The sequence below is a fragment of the Phyllostomus discolor genome, chromosome 4 (assembly GCF_004126475.2).
Source record: "Phyllostomus discolor isolate MPI-MPIP mPhyDis1 chromosome 4, mPhyDis1.pri.v3, whole genome shotgun sequence".
NCBI lineage: Eukaryota > Metazoa > Chordata > Mammalia > Chiroptera > Phyllostomidae > Phyllostomus > Phyllostomus discolor.
Genome location: NC_040906.2, coordinates 124,630,093 through 124,649,948, shown reverse-complemented (window position 1 = coordinate 124,649,948; position 19,856 = coordinate 124,630,093). Strand labels below are relative to the sequence as shown.

General features: G+C 43.1%; 1 protein-coding gene and 1 long non-coding RNA gene across 2 annotated transcripts in view; both read left to right on the top strand.

The window, feature by feature from the left end:
- Positions 1–2,592: 2,592 nt before the first annotated feature.
- LOC118500216 lies at positions 2,593–7,488 on the top strand. Its single transcript, XR_004902772.1, has 3 exons — positions 2,593–3,211; positions 7,019–7,101; positions 7,362–7,488. It is a non-coding gene; the product is annotated as an uncharacterized LOC118500216 (long non-coding RNA).
- Positions 7,489–11,588: 4,100 nt separating this feature from the next.
- ELOVL5 (ELOVL fatty acid elongase 5) overlaps positions 11,589–19,856 on the top strand; it is a 77,559-nt gene continuing 69,291 nt past the window's right edge. Inside the window, exon 1 of the mRNA XM_028509215.2 lies at positions 11,589–11,778. The gene's annotated coding sequence lies outside the window, so the exon portion shown is untranslated. The remainder of the gene's footprint in view (positions 11,779–19,856) is intronic.

The following is a 19,856-nucleotide window of genomic DNA, read 5'->3' as shown; positions in this document are numbered from 1 at the left end:
AGACCACTCTGGCTACTAAGTAGGGAAAAGTCCTGACTCCTCAGTTTGGAGGGGCCTCCTTTCCTTCCTCTGGTGGAAGGATTTAGACCTACACTGCTGGGTCAAAGTTCATCGCATCTGCCTTAATTCTTGCCTTGTATTTATTGTCACTTTAGGTGCTGGCATCCTTACTGTTATTCATATACTTCACTCACTAATGCACCTCACCCTAATTTTTCCGGCAGACAGGGAAAGTTTGTCACCAATCATTGTGTGCTTGCAGCATGGAGCAGATATACTGGGCCAAACTCTTCAATCAGATTAAGTCTGTTTATAATTTGCTATTTTTTCTCCCCCCAAAAGCGTTCTGTGGCCTAATTAACTCTGTCTTTGATCCAACTGTTCTGTACTCTGCTTGCCACAAAGACTGAAGTCCTTGAACAAGCCTTGGGCAGTCCTCCAGCAAGCGGTCTGCTAATAATGAATTACGAAAAGGGGTTTTGTTTCAGGTCAGGGTAGGGTTATGAAAGACATCAGCCCATAAGAGACCTGGCATTTCAGAGCCTCAAGGAACTCTCCTCCTACCCTTCAAATTTCTGGCATGAGAACTATGCACTTTAACAGAGTCCTCAAGAAACTCAAGCCCATCATCTACAAGAGGTGTTTACACTTAGCTAGACATACCATTCTTAGCTGAGGACTGCAAAAGTATTAGACTCCTTTCTACCTTCCATGTATTGTGGATTGAAATTTCATTATCTGGGGAAAGAAAGGTGGAAAGGGTGCAAACTTTGTCACTTACAAAGTGTGACCTTGGCCAGATTAATCTTGAGCCTGTTTGACATCCACAATGTATGATAATGCCTATACATCTGCAGGTTGGTAGGGAGGATTAAATGAGAAGTGAAAACATCTAACCTCAAATTTGTGGTCAAACTGTTTTCTGTGCCTTTAAGACTTGGGGGTGGGGGGTGTGCAATGGAAGGAAGTAGAGAGTGACCTTCGCCACCAATAGAAAGCCACTGGGTTTCCTCTTATCCTTCCTGGTGAATAAGACACTATGAACAATATTTCATAAGGGAAACTAAACAAAGTTTCCCTTATGAAATATACCAAGATAAATATTTTCAATATCACACAGTTGGTGACACAATAAGAGCAGACTTTTATTTTACCCTCACTCCCGGCAGCCTGGACTTGCATTAACAAAATCTACAATTCAGAGCTAATTTACGGGTTATATTTAAAAGATGACTGTAAAAGCTGGGTAAGGACTTAAGGCTTCTCTCCAGAGGCCCTTCCCTACTACCAGACTTGGGCTGAGCTGCCCACAGAGACACAATTTCTTGCTGCCTCATCTCCAGAAGCGTGTCTCGGACTGGCAACGTCCTGCCTGGATCTGGATGCTCTGCTCTCTGGATCCCAGAGGTGTGGAACCACCGGGAGTGAAGGCCACTTTCCAATCTCTCCCCAAGGCCTCGGACACCCTCCATCCCAGAACTCCACGTTCCTGCTTGCTCAACTCTCCTCCTCCTCGCCGAGCGCCTCCCTATCTCCACCCTTAGGCCCCAGCTGGGGTCAGCGTGGGGCCGAGGTCCGGTCATTGCCCGGGAATAACCTGACCTGGGAGCTAGCGCCACGCTGGGACTGGGCCAGCGCGCACCCAGCGACGCCCCGCCCCATCGCCAGATGCCGCGTGTTTGTGCGCGGCGATTGGCGGGTGCGGCTGCGGGATGAATGGGGTGACCTCAGCAGGGGAGCTGGGCGGGGACGCCGGAGTGCACGAGGAGGAGGGGTGCGTCCAAGGGGCGGGAGAGGCGGCACCGCCCTGCGGCTCTGGCGGTGAACCGCCTCACGTCGTGCGAGCGAGCGGAGGAGGGGGTGGTTGGGCAGCCCGGTGCGGGAGTGGGGACCCAGGAAGTGATGAGGGCCTGGAGGGGCTTCGGCGGAGAATCGCGTAGGAACCACCACCTCCGCGTTGTTCCCACCCAACCTCCCATCCCTGAGGATCCCTTCTGGGCGCTTCACCAGGGAGTGCAAAGATGGCCCGGCTCCTCACAGGCGGAGCTGTGACAGGAACCCGGGTGTGGATCCCCAGCTTTTTCCATCCCTACACCGGTAACCCTCCCGCTTTTTTTTTTTTTTTTTTTGTGACTTCACATTTTACATTCAGTCATTAAACGAATATCTGTTGCGCGTAGACTTTATGCCTGGCACACCCCAGTGAACAAGGCAGACTTGTTTGTTAAATCGTGAACTTTAAATAATTGGGAAAGTAGGGATGAAAATAAGTAAAACTACTGCAGAGGGTGAGAAGTGCCGTGAACTAAGTATAAACCCGCGGCTGAGAAAGGGGAAATTTGAGAGACTGCTTCTAGCTAGGGTGACGGGAAGGACCAGTCTGGAAAGGTGACTGCTAGGTCGAGGGCAGGAACGGGAGAGGGAGTGGTTTTCGGTGGGAGGTACGCCCTTGGCCAAGGCCCTGCTGCCGCCATGCCCTCTTCTCGCCCTCTACAGCATCTGGATTCCCTCCGCCCTTGGGGTGGGGGCACTTGGCAAGGCACATCACTTTTACCGAGTGCTGTAGCTTCGCGGTCTCAGTTCCCGGCACGTAGCAAGTCTCTGAAGAATATTCATTAAACATTCTCAGCATCCACTGGCTTCCAGATACCCTGCTAGGTGCCCAGGATAGTGTAAAAAGTGAATAGAGAACTCATGAATGTTTCCCGAGTATTACTTTTGCCCCTTTTATGACTGTCCTATATACCCACTGTGGCACCGTTTATCCCTTACTTAGTCTGTGGGAATTTTTCTTCATTATGTAACCACATCCCAATTTTCCAGGCTTTCATACTTTCAGAACTTAGTTACTTCTTAATTGGCTTACCCAGTAAACTAATTGGGTCTACCCATTAGTGAATGAAAGTACTAATGAAGAATAAAGTACCAATAATGAAGAATGCATTACTCTTCCCATGAAATGTTTGTGTTTGTTTTTATGTGTGGGTTTTAATAGTAACCTGCAATACCTTAATTTAAAGTAATAAATAAAATGAAAGTTTGAGGCACTTGACTAGCCTTTTGAGTTGAAAAGATGTCTATTGATGGGTCGGAACTGAGGGCCCCTTCCTGGTAAGTCCTCATTCAATGAACCAGCATCTTAATTTGTTTACAGAGTGGCCTGCCTTGACATCTACTGCCTCCTGAAATTTGACAACCTATTCTGATATGTGTAAGTGCTTTTCTGTGGTATGAGAAAACCATACTGGGAAAGACAAATTCTTGTAGCTGGAATATTGACATCATTATCAAAATACTAGACATAACTTGATTGTTCTGACAAGCAAACTATTTCAATTATTCTGTATCTGGTTCTCTTTTAAAAAGTAGAAGTATTGATGCTGTTTGTATCAGTTATTCTCTTCTTCAGGGTTTCTCAGAGACTGCAATCAAAATATCATCTGGGGCTTGTAGCCATCTCAGGGCTTTATTGGGAACATTCACTTCCAAGTTCACTCATGTGGTCATTGGCAGGATTCAGTTCCTTGGGCTGTCACACCGGGGACCTCAGTTACTAGCTGTCAATTAGCCAGAGGCCAGCATCTCCATCATGGCACCTTGCTTTATCCGAGTATCCAAGCCAAGAAGCTAAACAGAGAATGCCAATAACATAGAAGTCACTTCTTATCTAACCTAATCTTGGAAATGTCATTCCATCATTTTCGCCATGTTCTTTCTATCCCGTAGGAGCAAGTCACTAGATCCAGTCCATGAACATGAGTATCAGGCACCAGAGATCACTTTCAGAAGCTGTCTACCATGTTATGAAAGCATATTGAACTGATTAAGTTAATTTGGGGCTCCCAAAGTCTTTCTTGCATATCCTGAAAGAGCCTAGTATGTCTTAACTTGCTTTCTTTATGATAAAGAAAGTAAATCATCTTTTGGGAATCTGGTTCAGTACATTTTTATTGAATGCCTACTATGTATCTGGCATAGCATGCTGCTAAAGGAGCAAAGATGGATGAATGATACACTTTCTGGCCTTGAGTGGAGGAGGAGAAGTATAAGCAAATAATTGCAATGTTAATATTACATTAAGTGGTAAAACAAGGGCCTACCCAGAGTGCTCTGGGTATGGGAAGAATAGGAAAGAAACATTCTTTCCAGGTCACATTCAGAGAAGTAAAAAGGGTGGGGAGAGATGGAAAGAATAATAAAAAGATTAGATATAGATTAAGACTATGGGAGAAGTTAGTCTTATTGATCAGAAAAAGATTCTGGGCCCCTCAAAGCTCAGACACCCCACTAAAGGGAGACCACCAATTCCCTCATTGTTATTGTTATGTTAATTGTTAACTGTTAACTATCCTATACCCACCTGTGTGAAAGAAGTGTGTGTATATAATTTAACTTTTTAACCACTTTGCTTCCTCCTCCTCCCCCCACTTCCCTAATCTATCACCAGTGGATTTCATGTAACCCACTTTCTGGCTCCTCTTTTGATTGCATAAAATAAGATGCAAAACTGCCATTTTCTGGAGCATTTCTCAATCTGTTGAGATTGTGTTCACTGGCAGTTGTCATCACTTTGGCTCAAATAAACTCACAAAAATTATCTACAGGTTTGGAAGTTTCTTATGTTGACAGCACTAAGGAGTAAAATAAAGCAGAGTAAAAGGGTTCCCGAATGTGGAGGCAAGGAAGGAGATGTTGCAAATTTAGAGAATGATCAGGGAGTACTCTAAGATGGTGACATTTGTAGAGATCAAAATGAAGTATGGGTGTAAGCCTCAGAGCTTTCTGGACTGAGTATTCTGTGCATTGGGGAAGATAAAGTACACAAGCCCTGACATGAGTCTAGTGCTTGTTGCACTTGAGGAATAAGAAGGAGGCCATTGTGGGTGGAAGACAGAGTAGTTTTAGAAGGCCAGAGAACTGGTGAAGTGCTAAGTCATGAAGGACCATGTAGACCATTGTAATGGTTTTGATTTGTACTCTTACCGAGATGAGAGGTTGATAGATGGTTTTAAGCAAACAGGTGACATGTTCTGACTTTGGTTTTAAGAGGGTCACTCAGGCTGCCGGGTTGGAAATAGAATGTAGGAGACAAAAGCAGAAGTAAAGGACCAGTTATAGGGCTATTACAAAATTCTGGACGACTAATAGTGACTTAAACTCATGGTTTGGTAGAGATTGTGAAAAGTAAACAGATTCTGGATATGTTCTGAAGATGGAGCAGGCTGGATTGTGCTTGTGCATGATGTAGGACATGAGAGAAAGAGGGCAGCTAAATATAACTTGAAGGTGTTTGGCTTGAGAAACTGGATGGAGTTGTCATTTACAGAGCTGAGAAGACCATGAAAGGAGGAGTGGGGACAAAAATGCATAGTCCATTTGTTATTATTCTCACCTTGAGATACCTTTTGGACATCCATGAGAAGTCATTAATAGGCAGTTAAGTACGTACATCTGGAATTGAGGAGTAAAGTCTGAGCTGAAGAAATACATTTGGAGTCTGCAGAGTATATATGGAATCCAAGCTATGAAAGGGAGCAGTAATGTCGCCTAGGAAGTAAAGGTAAAAAGAGAGCACTGAGGACATAGGTCCCTTTTATAGAACCTACGGATAGAGTACTAAAGAGTGTAAACAAAAAGTCTAGAGATTCCAAAAATAGTACAAACTGTTCATTCACTCAGCTGGTATTTAGGAGCACCTGCTATGTGGCAGAGGTTCTGCTAGTCACTGAGAAAACAACATGGCAGACCAGCCATGTGCAGTGCCTTCAAGTTCACATCCACCAAAATGCACACTCAAGGACAGGATCAGAGATAAACCTCAGTACACATTATTGAACAGCAAAGAAGAAGAGTAGTGGCATAGTAGCAATGAGCATGTGAAACTGACTCCTAAGCAGGAAGAGGAAAAGAAACTGCCCTTACCCTTCATCTGGATCCAGCAAAGACAAGCCAGCCCAGTAGGAACCCCTAGTCACAGGATAATACAAACTCAAAAGAAGGAGAAAAAGCAAGATTAAAGGAAAGGGAAAAAAAGATAGAAACCTGTGGTGACTGCATGGTGGCATCCTTAGCATAAACTAGCTTATCCTTGCCCTATATTTTAGTCAACTTTCAAATGTCCAGAGGTAAACACTGGCTTTTATCTTCCAACCAGAGGCAGATTTCATCATGTTATACAAATACTTCCTAAGCACATACAGTATTTCATCCTTAAATGAAATAACAATTTCACTAATTAGAATTGCATGTGAATGAAGCTTTTGATCATATTTCTCTAATCCACCTATAGATGCAATAACAGTAGAATAAATTTCCCAGTATGTTAAATACTTTCTCAAGAGGAATAGTGAAGCAACCTTCTAATACAACTGGAAGTGTGTGGTGGTAGGAAGTTTGAGGCCACCGAGCAGAAGGAAAATTGCTACAAAAATTTAAATAAAGGACAACAGAAGGAGGGAGAGAATTAGGAAGAAAATAGTTAACTACTTAATGAAGATAATTCAGCCCTGGCTGGCGTAGCTCAGTGGATTGAGTGCAGGCTGTGAACCAAAGTGTTGCAGGTTTGATTCCCAGTCAGGGCACATGCCTGGGTTGTGGGCCACGGCCCCCAGCAACCGCACATCGATGTTTCTCTCTCTCTCTCTCTCTCTCTCTCTCTCCCTCTCTCTCTCTCTCTCTCTCTCTCCCTCCCTTCCCTCTCTAAAAATAAATAAATAAAGTCTTTAAAAATATTAAAAAAAAAGATAATTCAACATTCATTTCTAGGGGTGCTACCAAATGGATGCTATAAAGAAACAGGCAGGAGTTCCAGTGTTTTGTTACTATACTCCATCTGGGTTCACTTTTGATAGGTTGGTTAAGAGGACTAGGATAGCTCCAACCCAGTGTCTAGAATGGCAAAAGGCCAAGAATCTGATTTTGGTGTTAACTGAAACCTTTTCCTTGAAGACAGGCATTGAGTCCTAGGCATTCTTTTGCTTTGAGTTAAGGAATCACTTCAGTTCTGCTTTTCTTGCAGGTTTATCCACGAATGTAATAGTGCTACAATATGGAGTAATTCATCCAGTGGTCACAGTAATTAGTCTATACTTTGGGTATAAGGTGAATTGTGCATATGGGAAATTCCTCCTAACATATATGTATTAGGAGCCCTAAGTCTTTTGTTGGGGAAAGAATGAGAACATGACCTTACTAACTTAGATTTGAGAGGAGTCAATAGTCCTGGGACATGATTATCTGACAGGGGGTTGGAATTCTGAGGCAGAAAGTGGAAGCACCAGGGTGGTAGTGGTAATGGTGAGGGAGAGTAAGAGTAGTTCACTCATTCAAAACATATTTACTAAGCTCTTATTATATTCCAGGAATGGTATTAAGATCTGCAGATAAGAACATCCAGTCAAGATGAAGGCATAGGTAGACACACTTTGCCTCCTTGTACAACCATAACAAAGATCGCAACTAACCTCAAAACAAAAAATACCCGAACTGTGTGGAAGTCTGACAATCAAGGACGTAAAGAAGCTACATTCATCCAGATAGGTGCCTTTTAAGACAGGGAGTCAAAGCAGCTCTACCTAATACACAGAAGCAAACACAGGGAGGCTGCCAAATTGAGGAGACAAAGAAACATAGTCCAAATGAAAGAAAGGAACAAAACCCCAGAAAAAAAAAACCACTAAACAAAACAGAGATAGCCAACCTATCAAATGCAGAGTTCAAAACACTGGTTATCAGGATGCTCAGAGAACTCACTGAGTATGGCAAAAGCATAAGGGAATAAATGAAGGCTCACTAAGTGAAATAAAGAAAAATCCACAGGGAACCAATCTTGAAGGGAAAGAAGCTGGGGTTCAGATCAACACGTTGGAACATAAGGAAGAAATAAACAATCAACCAGAACAGAATGAAGACATAGGAATTCAAAAAAATGAGTCCAGAATAAGAAGACTCTGGGACATCTCCAAAAGTGTCAACATCGAAATCATAAGGATGCCAGAAGGAGAAGAGCAAGAGCAAGAAACTGAAAACTTATTTGAAAAAATTATGAAAAAAAACCCATCCCTAATTTGGCAAAGGAAATAAACATACAAGTCCAGGAAGCACAGACGGTCCCAAACAAGTTGGACCCAAAGAGGACTGCACCAAGACACACAATAATTAAAATGCCAAAGGTTAAAGATAAAGAGAGAATCTACAAGCAGCAAGAGAAAAGCAGAGTTACCTACAAAGAAGTTTCCATAAGACTGTCAGCAGATTTCTCAAAAGAGACTTTGCGGGCAAGAAGGGACTGGCAAGAAGTATTCAAAGTCATGAAAAGCAAGAACCTACAACCAAGAGTACTCTATCCAGCAAATGCTATCATTTAGAATGGAAGGGTAGATAAAGTGCTTCCCAGACAAGGTAAAATTAAAGGAGTTCATCATCGTCAAGCCCTTATTATATGAAATGTTAAAGGGACTTATCTGAGAAAAAGAAGATCAAAACTATGAACAGTAAAATGACAACAAACTCACAACTATTAACAACTGAATCTAAAAAATAGAAACAAACTAAGCAAACAACCAGAAAAGGAACAGAATCACAGAAATGGAGATCGGTGGGGAGGGGCAAAGGGGAGAATGGAGGAAAAGGTACAGGGATTAAGAAGCATAATTAGTAGGTACAGAATAGACAGGGGGACATTAAGAACAGTACAGGATATGGAGAGGCCAAAGAACATGTATGCACAACCCATGGACATGAACTAAGGGGGGGATTGCTGGGTCAAAGGGCAATAGGAGGCAGAGGGGGCAAAAAGAGAAAAATTGGGATAACTAATACCATAGTCAATAAAATATGCTTAAAAATATCTGCAGATAAATAATTATCAAAATTCAACATTTCCCCCTCCAAAGAAGTTTATAGTCTAAAGCAGTGGTCTTGAATGTGGAGGTTCCTGAGCAGTGGTACAATCAGGAAACAACTACAATGCAGAATGGAAAGTGCCATAATGAAAACCAAGATACACATAACAATTGAGAGCTGTCTGTTAAGAGGCATGTGAAAAGGCATCCTTTGGGGGCAGGAATAAAATATAACTGTATATTTACTTTTATTTTAAAGTAAGAAAAAATATTTAAAATTTAACCTACAATTTGACAGTTATGTAAGTCAGCAATTTTCAACCTTTTTCATCTCATGGTACACACAAACTAATTACTAAAATTCTGGGGCACACCAAAAAATATTTTTTTGCTCATCTGACAAAAAATAGGTATGATTTTGCTTGATATACCAAGCTTGTATTCAAACTTAATAAAAAATATTCCAGTAGTTTAATTACCTACTTTTACTGCTCCAAAGTGTCTTTTTAAAAAATCTGATTCTGCCCTGCCTGGCGTGACTCAGTTGGTCAGGCTTCATTCTGCATAGCAAAAGGGCACCAGTTGATTCCTAATGAGGGCACATGCCTGGGTTGTGGGTTCAGTCCCCTGTTGGGGTGCATAGGAGAAGCTACTGATCAATGTTTCTCTCCCTCTCTTTCTCCTTCCCTTCCCCTCTCTCTAAAAACAAATGAATAAATAAATAAATAATCTTTTTTAAAAAAATCAGGTTCTTACACTTTTATATAAGGATTTCTTTTCTTTTTGTTTTAAAGATTTTTATCTATTTATTGTTAGAGAGAGAAGGGAGAAAGAGAGAGAGAGAGAAACATCAGTGTGAGGTTGCTGGGGGCTGTGGCCCGCAACCCAGGCATGTGCCCTGACTGGGAATTGAACCTGCGACACTTTGGTTTGCAGCCCGCGCTCAATCCACTGAGCTACACCAGCCAGCGCCTATATAAGGATTTCTGATACCAAGAATTAAACAATCAGACACAACCTTATGCCATGTGACCAATAAGATGCAACTCTATTACATGACCATATAGTTATGGTTCAAGCCAGGGCATTCACAGCCCAGCTATTGTAATATTTGCTGTCATTGTTTAATTTGACAGTCTAAGGGAAAAGAGGCCAGTGCCCCTGACTAAATAGTCAGGTACTGCATGTTTTAAAGATTCTTGCTGCTCACCGGTGTGTTGCAACACACTGGTTGAAAATCCCTGATGTAAGTCCACAATTTGAAATATAGATATTTTGGTAATTGAGGCTTAAAACATTTTGATAAATGAGCACAACCAAAACAATTGATTGTGACATTGTGACAAACTTGAGATTTTTGGAATATCAAGTTAAATTTGAAACTTTTAAAATTAAAACCTGGATAGATAGAACTTGGACAGGAGGACACAGAACTGAACCAGCTCTGGCCTTGGGCTGCTGGCAGAAGAGTGAAGATACCTTGCCAGACTCTTCTGTGTCCCTTTCACATGCCCCCTGACAGAAATTTCTTAATCTGTGTTTCTTGGCTTCCACAGTAGCATTACTGCTCTGCATCATTATTTTTGACCTTATCATTTTATAGGTGGGAGGGGTCCTTGAATTTTTTTAGTCCTAATACCTAACTTAGTATCTAACAAACTGAGGTACTCCAGTGTTTTTGGAGTCAAATGGCAACTGATTGCTAAAAATCTCATTTGTGCATGTTTAAATTACCTAATTTGTATATAGTTTGTACACCTGCTTTCCTACTACCAAGGCCAGTACCTGGAACACAAATGGCACGTGATAAACATCACATTGTAAATATAAAATTGGCCACATTAAATGGTTAACTAAGCTGGATTCAAGGACATGGAGTAGTAGCCATACAGCAAGAGGGCACAAGGAGAAAGACAATTTCTGGGGCTCAATAGGGGGAAGGACCCTAGATCCTTCCCCATATAAGGGTATATAAGGATACTATATTCTCCCACATATAAAAATATGTGTAGGATACTAGGATGATGAAAATCTTAGATTGTCCAACATCAACGAAAAACAGCAAGGATCTTCTATTTGTGCTCTAAGCACAAAGCATTTTGTCTTAAGTGCTTAAATTTGTATAGCTGAAAAGATGTCACTTACTCCACCACCGTTCCTCCTTTTACAAACTTTTGGAATAATTTCTCGAGTAGAAATGGTCTTGGTAGTGACTGATTTACAAGGAAAAATCAGAATCTCTTAGAAAAATCACAGTAAATCTATCACAAGAGAGTGAAGCTACAAACAACAGTTCTGAGTGGCGTGTGTCATTGCTTTCTCTTGTTCAACTGCAGACCTTCGTTACAGTGGTCTCTGTAGGCATTTAGCCCTTTTAGCTAAAACCAAGGAGAACCAGATCCTTTTTCAGACCTGTAGAAAGGACTGCTACCACAGCGGGGTCCACCCGTCCAAGCGCGACGACACAACCACGCCGTCCCTGGCACTGACAGAATCAGAGTTCAGGGCATCAGGAACTTCACTGCCGCTATTGCGCACGCTCTGCATTCCACGCAGGCTTATTAGAAGGAAAGGGTATAAAACTGCCCAGAAACACGTAAACCACAGCGGACCGATACCGAGCTGGGCTCCCTACTGCATCGGATTCTGGAATTTACAATCACGAAAGTTCTATTGTCTCGCCATTGGCTCCGGGGCCGCATGACATCATAGCGCTTGATTCAGCCTCGGGGCCCCCATTGGCTGGCCGCGCCATTGTGACGTCACGGTCAGCCCACGTTCGGATTGTAGATACCCAGCGCCTTCCTCTTTCCCTCGCGGTGGTTCCTGGCGACCGGTGCCTCCCTCCGACATCCTCTTCGGCTCCAGCTGGCAACCGCGCTCTCGCTGCCGCCTCGCTGCTTCCCAAAGCTGCTGCTGCCCCTCGGGTTAAGAGGTAAGCCGTTAGCTCCAGGAAACTTCGCCTGGGCCGCCTCTCGGCCATGACACTCGTGCGAGCGTGCGGCAGGGACCGGAGAACCGTCGTTAGGTCCTGGACCCCGTGCGGAGGCAGAGCTGCCGGCGCGGCCCGCGCTCCGCCCGCGTGGCATAGGAGCCTCGGCGGCTGGCTCCGGGGCCCCAACCCGGCCCCGCAGGACGGACGGACGGAGGACACGGGGAGAGCTGTGCGGGCGGGAGATGGCTGGTCCTGGGGGCCGCGGGAGTTTGCGCCGCGATGCCGCCTCACCTGTTCCGCGCGTGGAAGCAGCAGGCGGGCAGTTTTGCGAGCTGACAGGAGTCGCGGGAACACACACTGCCCAGACCCGGGGCAGAAGGGATGGGGTTGTGCGCTCGGGTCCGCCCGCCGGGTCGGGATGAACTCGCGGGTGGGAGGTCCAGGGAGGCGCCCTCTCAAACCCAGCGCTTTCTTTGGCGGAGAACAAAACCTGGGTGAGTTCGGAGAGCCTTCGGGGACCGCAGGTCGTGTCGGCACGGAGATCCAGGGCGCGGCCGCCGTAGGCCTGCTCTGAGGAGGCGGTGCGGGGACCCTCCGGTCTTGCATCTACCCCCGCCCCTCCCCAGGGAAGCCTGCTAGCCCGGGACTAGTTCAGTGTTTATTAAAACCAGACTAACTGCAGCCGGAGGTAACTCGGGGAGGGATGAGGCTGGTGGGAAAGCGAGGGGGCGGGGACTCCAGAGGGACTCGGCGGCCCCGTAAGGAGTCCGGGCGCGGGAGAGGCGGGAGCGGCGGGCCGGGAAGGGAGGCGTGCGGCCCCGGGCTGGGGGAAGCCCCCGGGTGGCGTGTGTTGCGAATTGTAAGGAAAAGCGCTCTTTTACAGTTTCCGGCAGTAAGACTCACCCCCGCCGCCTACCCGGACTTCCCGAGTCCACCCTACTGCTCTGAAGTGGGGGGAGTCATGCCTGGAGGAAGAGTGCTTTCGAATTGTATCTGGCAACCGTTACGTGCTTTGCACTTGAAGGGTGATGGTTCCCCCTCCTCACGACTGTTACGCTTATCTCGCAGCTTCTTGATTGCAAATTTACAAAATGCACTTGGCGAACTTGGGGGTGGGGATACTATGGATGAATCTAGTGCTTGACATATTAGCTGGTCTGGGCAACCCCGGGGTGCGGGCGAGGGGATTGTAGGGAGCAAGCAGCCTTAATTAGCGGGACCCGTGGCAGGAAGTGCTTTACAGGATAGTACGGAAGAGCTAATGTTGCTCGTTAGGCTTTGTAACTTTGTTCCCCTCACCGCTTGGTAGATACAACCTGTTGGTTTGCACTTGTTTTGCCCGAACAGCGCAGTCAGTACATTCGGTACAGAATCTACAGATACGTACATAGCCGTTTCTGCATTTTTCTGGACGTGGACGAACACTTTTATTTTCCATCTGCGTTAGGTAGGGGACGAGCAGATGATCACTCCTTCGATTAGTTTAGACGCCTCCTGGGATTTTCCAAGAAAGGTCCGCACTTGCAAGAGAAATGTCACTCATGTCCCTTTGAGATTCCTACCCCAGATTATAACTTCTCATTGTCAGAAACTTTTTAGTAGTGTTTTTCTCTTTGCATTTTCCTTTCTCTTCCATTTTTAACTGAAGACAAACGGAAAAATGTTGATAGTTACAGATGGCTAATTTTGCAGAATATAAAATAGAACTTTGCTGAAAAGTGAAAGTAGAAAGCATATTAAAATTTGTCTTATTATTCAAGGAAAATACCTCATGATTTCACGTACTACCCTCATTTCCTTGACTCAATTTCCATCTCTAAATGGGGATTTCGTGTTATGGAATTGTTATATGGATTTCAAGAGATGATAAAATGAAAAGGCCAACATGGATCTGCCAAATGTTTCTTCACTTATTTTTTTTTCTTCCCGGGGAAGGAGGTTTAAGAGATGTGGCCAGCGCCGAGACCCAGGATTCTCAAATAACTGGGAAAATATTGAAAACTAGGTTTTCACAAACACTAATTTTAGTACCTCTATGAAGTCATCTTTAAAAATGAGGTAAGATCTCATTTCCTAGGATCAACAGTTTGTTTTTTGGGTAGGGTCCTTGATTTTTGGATATTTGCCAGTCACAAGGGTCTTCCAGGGATCTTTGCATTACCTCCTTGTTTGCTTTCATCATCATTACTGGTTGTCCTCTTGCTGCTGTAAGTGAGTGTATCAGTCCTTGGCTATCTTATTTCCCATTTGACTTACACAAATCAAGGAAAACCTGGTTACCTTCCTTTAGGGTAACTGATGCTTAAGTCGATAGTAGAGAGTGTAATGGTTTTACTTCTTTCTGATTTGGCCATATCCTCCCTCTCCCCTAAGACATTCTGTAATTATTTTGCTTTCTTCCTCTGTTGCTTACCAACTCTTCTGTTCCTGATGGGACAATTTTTCCATTAACTAACCATAACAAAGTCTTTGCATGCATTCAGTTTCAGATATTTGTGATGTGAGTACCTTCCTGTAAATAGTTGCTTGCCATACATAATTCTTATGCTGTCCTGTGAGAACTGTTATCCCTACTTCCTTCTTAAAGAATGAGAACTAAGGCCTAGAAGTGCCAAGAGATTTTTCCAAATTCACACAGCTCTGTCTCTTGTACCATACTTGCTCCTTTGTCTGTCCTTACACTGCCAGGATTTGTTCAGTGGGCTCTATGCCATTTATGTAACTCTGTTACTCTGTAACTTAAAAATCTAACCTCATGATCAAAGGTCCATCTTGAAGCCATGCAAGATTAACAAATTGTCATCTTTCAAATCTGCCTAAAGTCTGTTTCCTTCCTTTTAGCCCATGTTCGATTAGTTCTTTTTATTCATTTATTGAATTGTCAGTTACTGAATTGGGGAGGGGGGTGAGTGTGTGTGATGGCAGGAGACATTGTATACAAAGCTGAAGGACACAGTTCCTGGCTCCAGAGGGCTTCCTGAATTGCCTTACACTTTAATCCTTTTATAACCATACTTAGCCTGTACCTTGGGCTAAAAGGGGATCAGAAGCAGATTTCTGGGGGGCTTGTCTAACTATATCTGAGAAAGCTTTCTGGCAGAGCTGTCCATGTTAGCCCTATAAGTACTTAATATTTTGGACTAGTTAGGGTGATTCTGGTGCAGGAAACAAAACCCAATTCAGATGGGCTAAAATGACTACCTGACCCACAACATCCTGATGGCAGAACTTTTTCTTGTGTCTCTGAAGTGTTCGCAGATGTTATATCCATAGTCTGATTTTGCAAGATGACTGCCACCTATTGCCATATTCTCATGTGGGAACTTCCCTTCTCTCTACCTTCCACAGAAAGTCCTTGGCCTAGAGATGGATGTAGGCCTTGTTTACTTAATATAATAACTAGAATAATATAAATTGATAATCTGGAGTCCATCCCAGAACTGAGCAAGTGGATTTGAATCGCACCTCACCTACTTGGCTGTTACTACATCTTCAGGAAGGGCCTGTGTGGACATGGGGAAAGTGAGTGACAGTGGTGGCTATAAGGGCTGCCAAGGATGCCAGTAGTAAAGAGATGCTTGCACTAAACTAAATAGAATTGAACCAACATTTGAACCAACATTTAGGCTTGGGTTTCATAGAGGAATCTTACAAAGATAGGACAGGCATTCTATGAGAGAGGGAGTTTGGAAAGCAAACAAGTATAGAATTATTGAGCAAAAAGCAGGTAGCCCAGTTGGCTGAAACTGATAGGGCAGAAGTGGAAGAAAAGGTTAGAAAGACCAATTGTTGGTATTAATAATGGCTAACTGTCATTGGACTATTATTATGTGTCAAGTCTGGCACTGAGCATTTTTTACATGGATTTATCTCAATTACTAATAATTAGTACTATGAGCATTTCCACTTTACAGGTGAGAAAATGGAGGCCCAGAGAAGTTTAGACACTTGCCCACAGTCACAAAGCATTTCAGCCAGGTTGTTGTACCTTTTAGCTTGCTCTTCCTCCAGAGGTGTTTGGTAATGGTACCACTGAGGCTTTAGAGCTAGGAGTGCTTTATGAATGCTGTTCTCTGGGAATATGAGTCTTGTCGGAGTGTGTAAGATGGATTGGCCTGGACAGAGGCTGGGAATGTGGAGATAGGCTGGGAGGCTGTTGGAGGAGGTCTGGGCAGTGATAAAGCCCCACCTGGAGCCATTGCCCTGAACCCAGGCTGGAGAGAGCTAATTGAGTCAGTTTGTTGCTAGGATTAGGTCTCTGTGACCTAGAGACCAATTGAATTCAAGGGCCAACTAGAGGAAGGGCACTCTTACTACTGGGTGGTAGAAGAGGCATGGTAACATAAAGGGAGAGGGAGGAAGTTTTGTAATCAGGTGGAAATATCCTAACAGTCCAGATGCATGTCTATGCAACCCATTTCTTCCCTTTGAGTCTCAGTTCCTCTTCTTTGCAGCCGCTCTCTCGGCTCCCTTTTTTGTTGTTGCCCTTGTGCAAGTACATCTTTCCACCACATTGCATCCATTTTTAAACACAGTTTTTCACATTTTAACATACCTGAGTAGAGATGCAGCTCATAATCAGTGGCATCTTAAAATCACTACAAGCATTTTTCCACATTTTAATATTGCTGTAATTAGGATGTTTCCCACCTTTTAATGAAGTACCATATTTTACTGTGTATAATGCACATTTTTGCTCAAATTTTTGAGGGAAAGATAAGGGTGCACGTTATTCATGGGTAGTGCTAATTCCACATCTATATAAATGTTTTTAATTCTTTTATTTATGCTTATGCACTCTAGAAAGCAATAACAATATCAATATGCAAAATAATACCCTGGAATACAATAATTGGTTTTGTTTCTAAATATAAATAAATAAAACATTGAATTAAAAAATTAAAACAAAAGATTTGTTTCCTGAAAGTTTAGGCCAAAAATGTGGGTGAGCATTATACACAGGAGCACATTATACACGGCAAAATATGGTCTTGTTGGTGAGAAAGGGCAGATCCCAGTGTTGCTAAAGCTCATGCAGCCAATTCCTGATGAAGACAAGACTAAGAACCAAGGCTTCTGGGCTTCTCCCATCGGCTGGGTTACCTCAGTTCACAGAATAGATATTAAAATAAATGTTTGCTTCATGATACAGGATTATGTAAAGCACATGCATATTTCTTTGTTTATAACAACTGAAGTAATTTGAGAAGATTGGAAGGCATAGTAGTTTAAGGTAGGATGCCTCACCCTTGTATAGAACCTAGCCTCCGTGGTTTCTTGTCCGAACTCGCCACCAACCATAAGAAAATCAACTCTGGACTTTGGTCTCTCTTTCTTTAAAAATAAAAGATTTAAACTAAGGTGATTTTCAGGTCCCTTTCAGAACTAAATTTATTTTCCCTTTTGCCACAAACAAATCTTTTTTTCTGTTTGACCGAGGATAGAGAATGAAAGTTGAAATCATTTTAGGTCTTAGAAAGGTAGATGTCAGAATTAGGGATAGAAATTACACTTTTCTCTTTAAGTGGTTGAATGTAACCTAGGCAGGTGTTTTGGCCTCACAGAGTGAATTGTTTAGGAAGGTAACCTGACCTAATTTTGAGATTCTCTAATGGGAACCCCCACCCACCCACACACACTGTTTGGTTTCTACTGGGCTCCCACTGGCGTGTTTCTTCCATGGCAACATTTTTATTTGACTTGTAGGCACACACTTCTAGAATTGCGTGGCACCTGAATTTAAAACACTCATGGTTGGTGGGTGTTCCCAAAGACAACATTCCCATGCTTCCTCCTCCTTCCTTGACATTGCTCTTTTAAGTGCAGTTGTGTGTAATGTTTTAGTATTCCTTATCTCTTGGGTTAGATTTCCGTCTTCTTGTTGACTGGATTTAGTGAATAGTTTAAGATTTTTAGTGCTGGTATTGTCATGCTTCCTCTAGTCAGGAGGAACTATTTTCTTGACACAAACCTGCCAATATCTAACTGTAATCCTTATACTGGGTGGGCACCCTCCTGTTAGCACATGCCAGGGGTGTCAACCTCATTTTCACCAGGGACCACATCAGCCTTGCGGTTGCTTTCAAAGGGCTGAATGTAATTTTAGGATTGTATAAATGTAACTACTTCTTAACAATTACCACAGATTATTTTTTAGATTATAAAACTCACTCCCCCCACCCCCATCCCCCCCAATTCGGGAGGAATAATGATTGTTAATGCTGCTGTTGAGTTCTGTTTACATTTACATTGGTGAAATACTATGTTATTTATGTTAAATATTTTACCACATTTTTTGCTTCAATTTTTTTCCCCTATTTTCCTCTAAAACCTAGGTGTATCTTATGGTCCGAAAAATACGGTAAGCGAGAGCTCAGCGCTGCTGCAGGTAGAAACAAGGTGGAGGGCCAGATTTGGCCCACAGGCCTTGTGTTTGCCACCTGTGGCATATGTTATTTACAGATTTTATCTCTATTAAGTTCTGCCTTTGCCCTTTCATTTCCCTATTGTCCACAGTTTCACCGTGTCAGAATGAATCTTTTGTAAGCCCATACTAGTCAGACCTCACAAAGTCATGATGGAAGATTGGCCACTCGGATTTTCATTTTATCCAAGTTATTCTGAAGCCCAGAGTACCTGTTCCGCTTTGTCTCGGCACAGAAGATACTTTTACAAAATAATTATTAGGAATTTCTCTTTCCCCAAAGGTTAGTTCTCTTGATACTAAATTCAATAATTATTCATTTGCTTCTCTGGGAGTTTGGCAGTGTGGTGCCTGTCCCCAGGGTAGTGTTCAGGGTACCTTTGCTTTAGTCTTTGGCACACGAAGTAAATTATTATTTAAAGAAGTTGTTGACACCTCTATCTGCCCAAATTGTGAGCTGATATGCACCTCTGAAAATTTGAGTTTTAGTAGAACTTCTGAATATTTATCTTCACTGTTGATCTGAGGTGCATTGGTAAAAGCATCTATTGTTTTTTGCTTTTCTTTTAATTAAGAAAGCTATAGAAAGCAGATTGTAGGAAACACCTCGCAGGTTAGCAGCTACCCATCTGGACAGGGTTCCCACTCTGCCACTTATGGCTGTGTCAGCTCTGGCATAAGTTATTCCATCCCTTTGACACTTCTCTTAGAACTTGAAGATAATAATACCTGTGCTACTTTGGAGGGTATTCAATCCATCAGTATTATACATGAAAGTTAAGTAGGTTACTGACTTAATTTGATGGTCATGGTAAAAAGATTCCTTTGTTGTATAGGATGTTCACTGAAGCATTGCTCGTAATAGCAGAAGATTGAGAGAGTAGAGTAAATGTCCTTCAGAAGAATCATTTATACTATAGCTGGGCAGTGGAATACTTTGCAACTTATAAGGAGAAGAAAGAGGCTGATCTGTGGGGTACTGAATACAGCTGCCAATACCACATACCAGGCATTTCTGAGGTCTTCTACATATATTCATTTTGGCCTCACAAACCCCCCCTGAGGTAGGTACCCCAGTTTTGTAGACGAGGAAACTAAGTCACAGAAAGGTTAAGTGACTTGTTCAAGGCTCCACAGCTGGCATGCAGCAGAGCCAAGGATTCAAACCCAGGCAGGCTGGCTGCTGTCTATTCAGCCACCCTGGCATGCTGCATGCCTGTTAGAACTAAATAGTTATCTTTGCAGTTTGCACCTCTTGATACAGAGCTAGGGGAAACAAACTTGAATTTCTTATCGTTACAGTTCTGGGCGGTTGACAATGTGTCCAATGTAGAAGTTTTGTCAGTAACTAAACATCAGAGAAAGTAAGCTAATAAAAGAATAACCTTTATGATCAGCCCTTAAAAGAGTGACCTTTTGTTTATTCCCTGACTCCTTTTTTACAGATTTTGCACGTAAGCCTTCTCTTTTTGGTGTAATCAGAAGTGCAAACACAGAAGAGCTCTGTAATTATTGGTGTAAGAAATCAGTATTCAAATCCCAGTTGCCAGTTGACTGCACCAGCACAACTGGCCAAGGACATTGGCATCAGTTTCATTACCTGGCCTCACCTGGGTTTGATTTACAAGGTATATAAGACCTGAGAGGTGTGGGC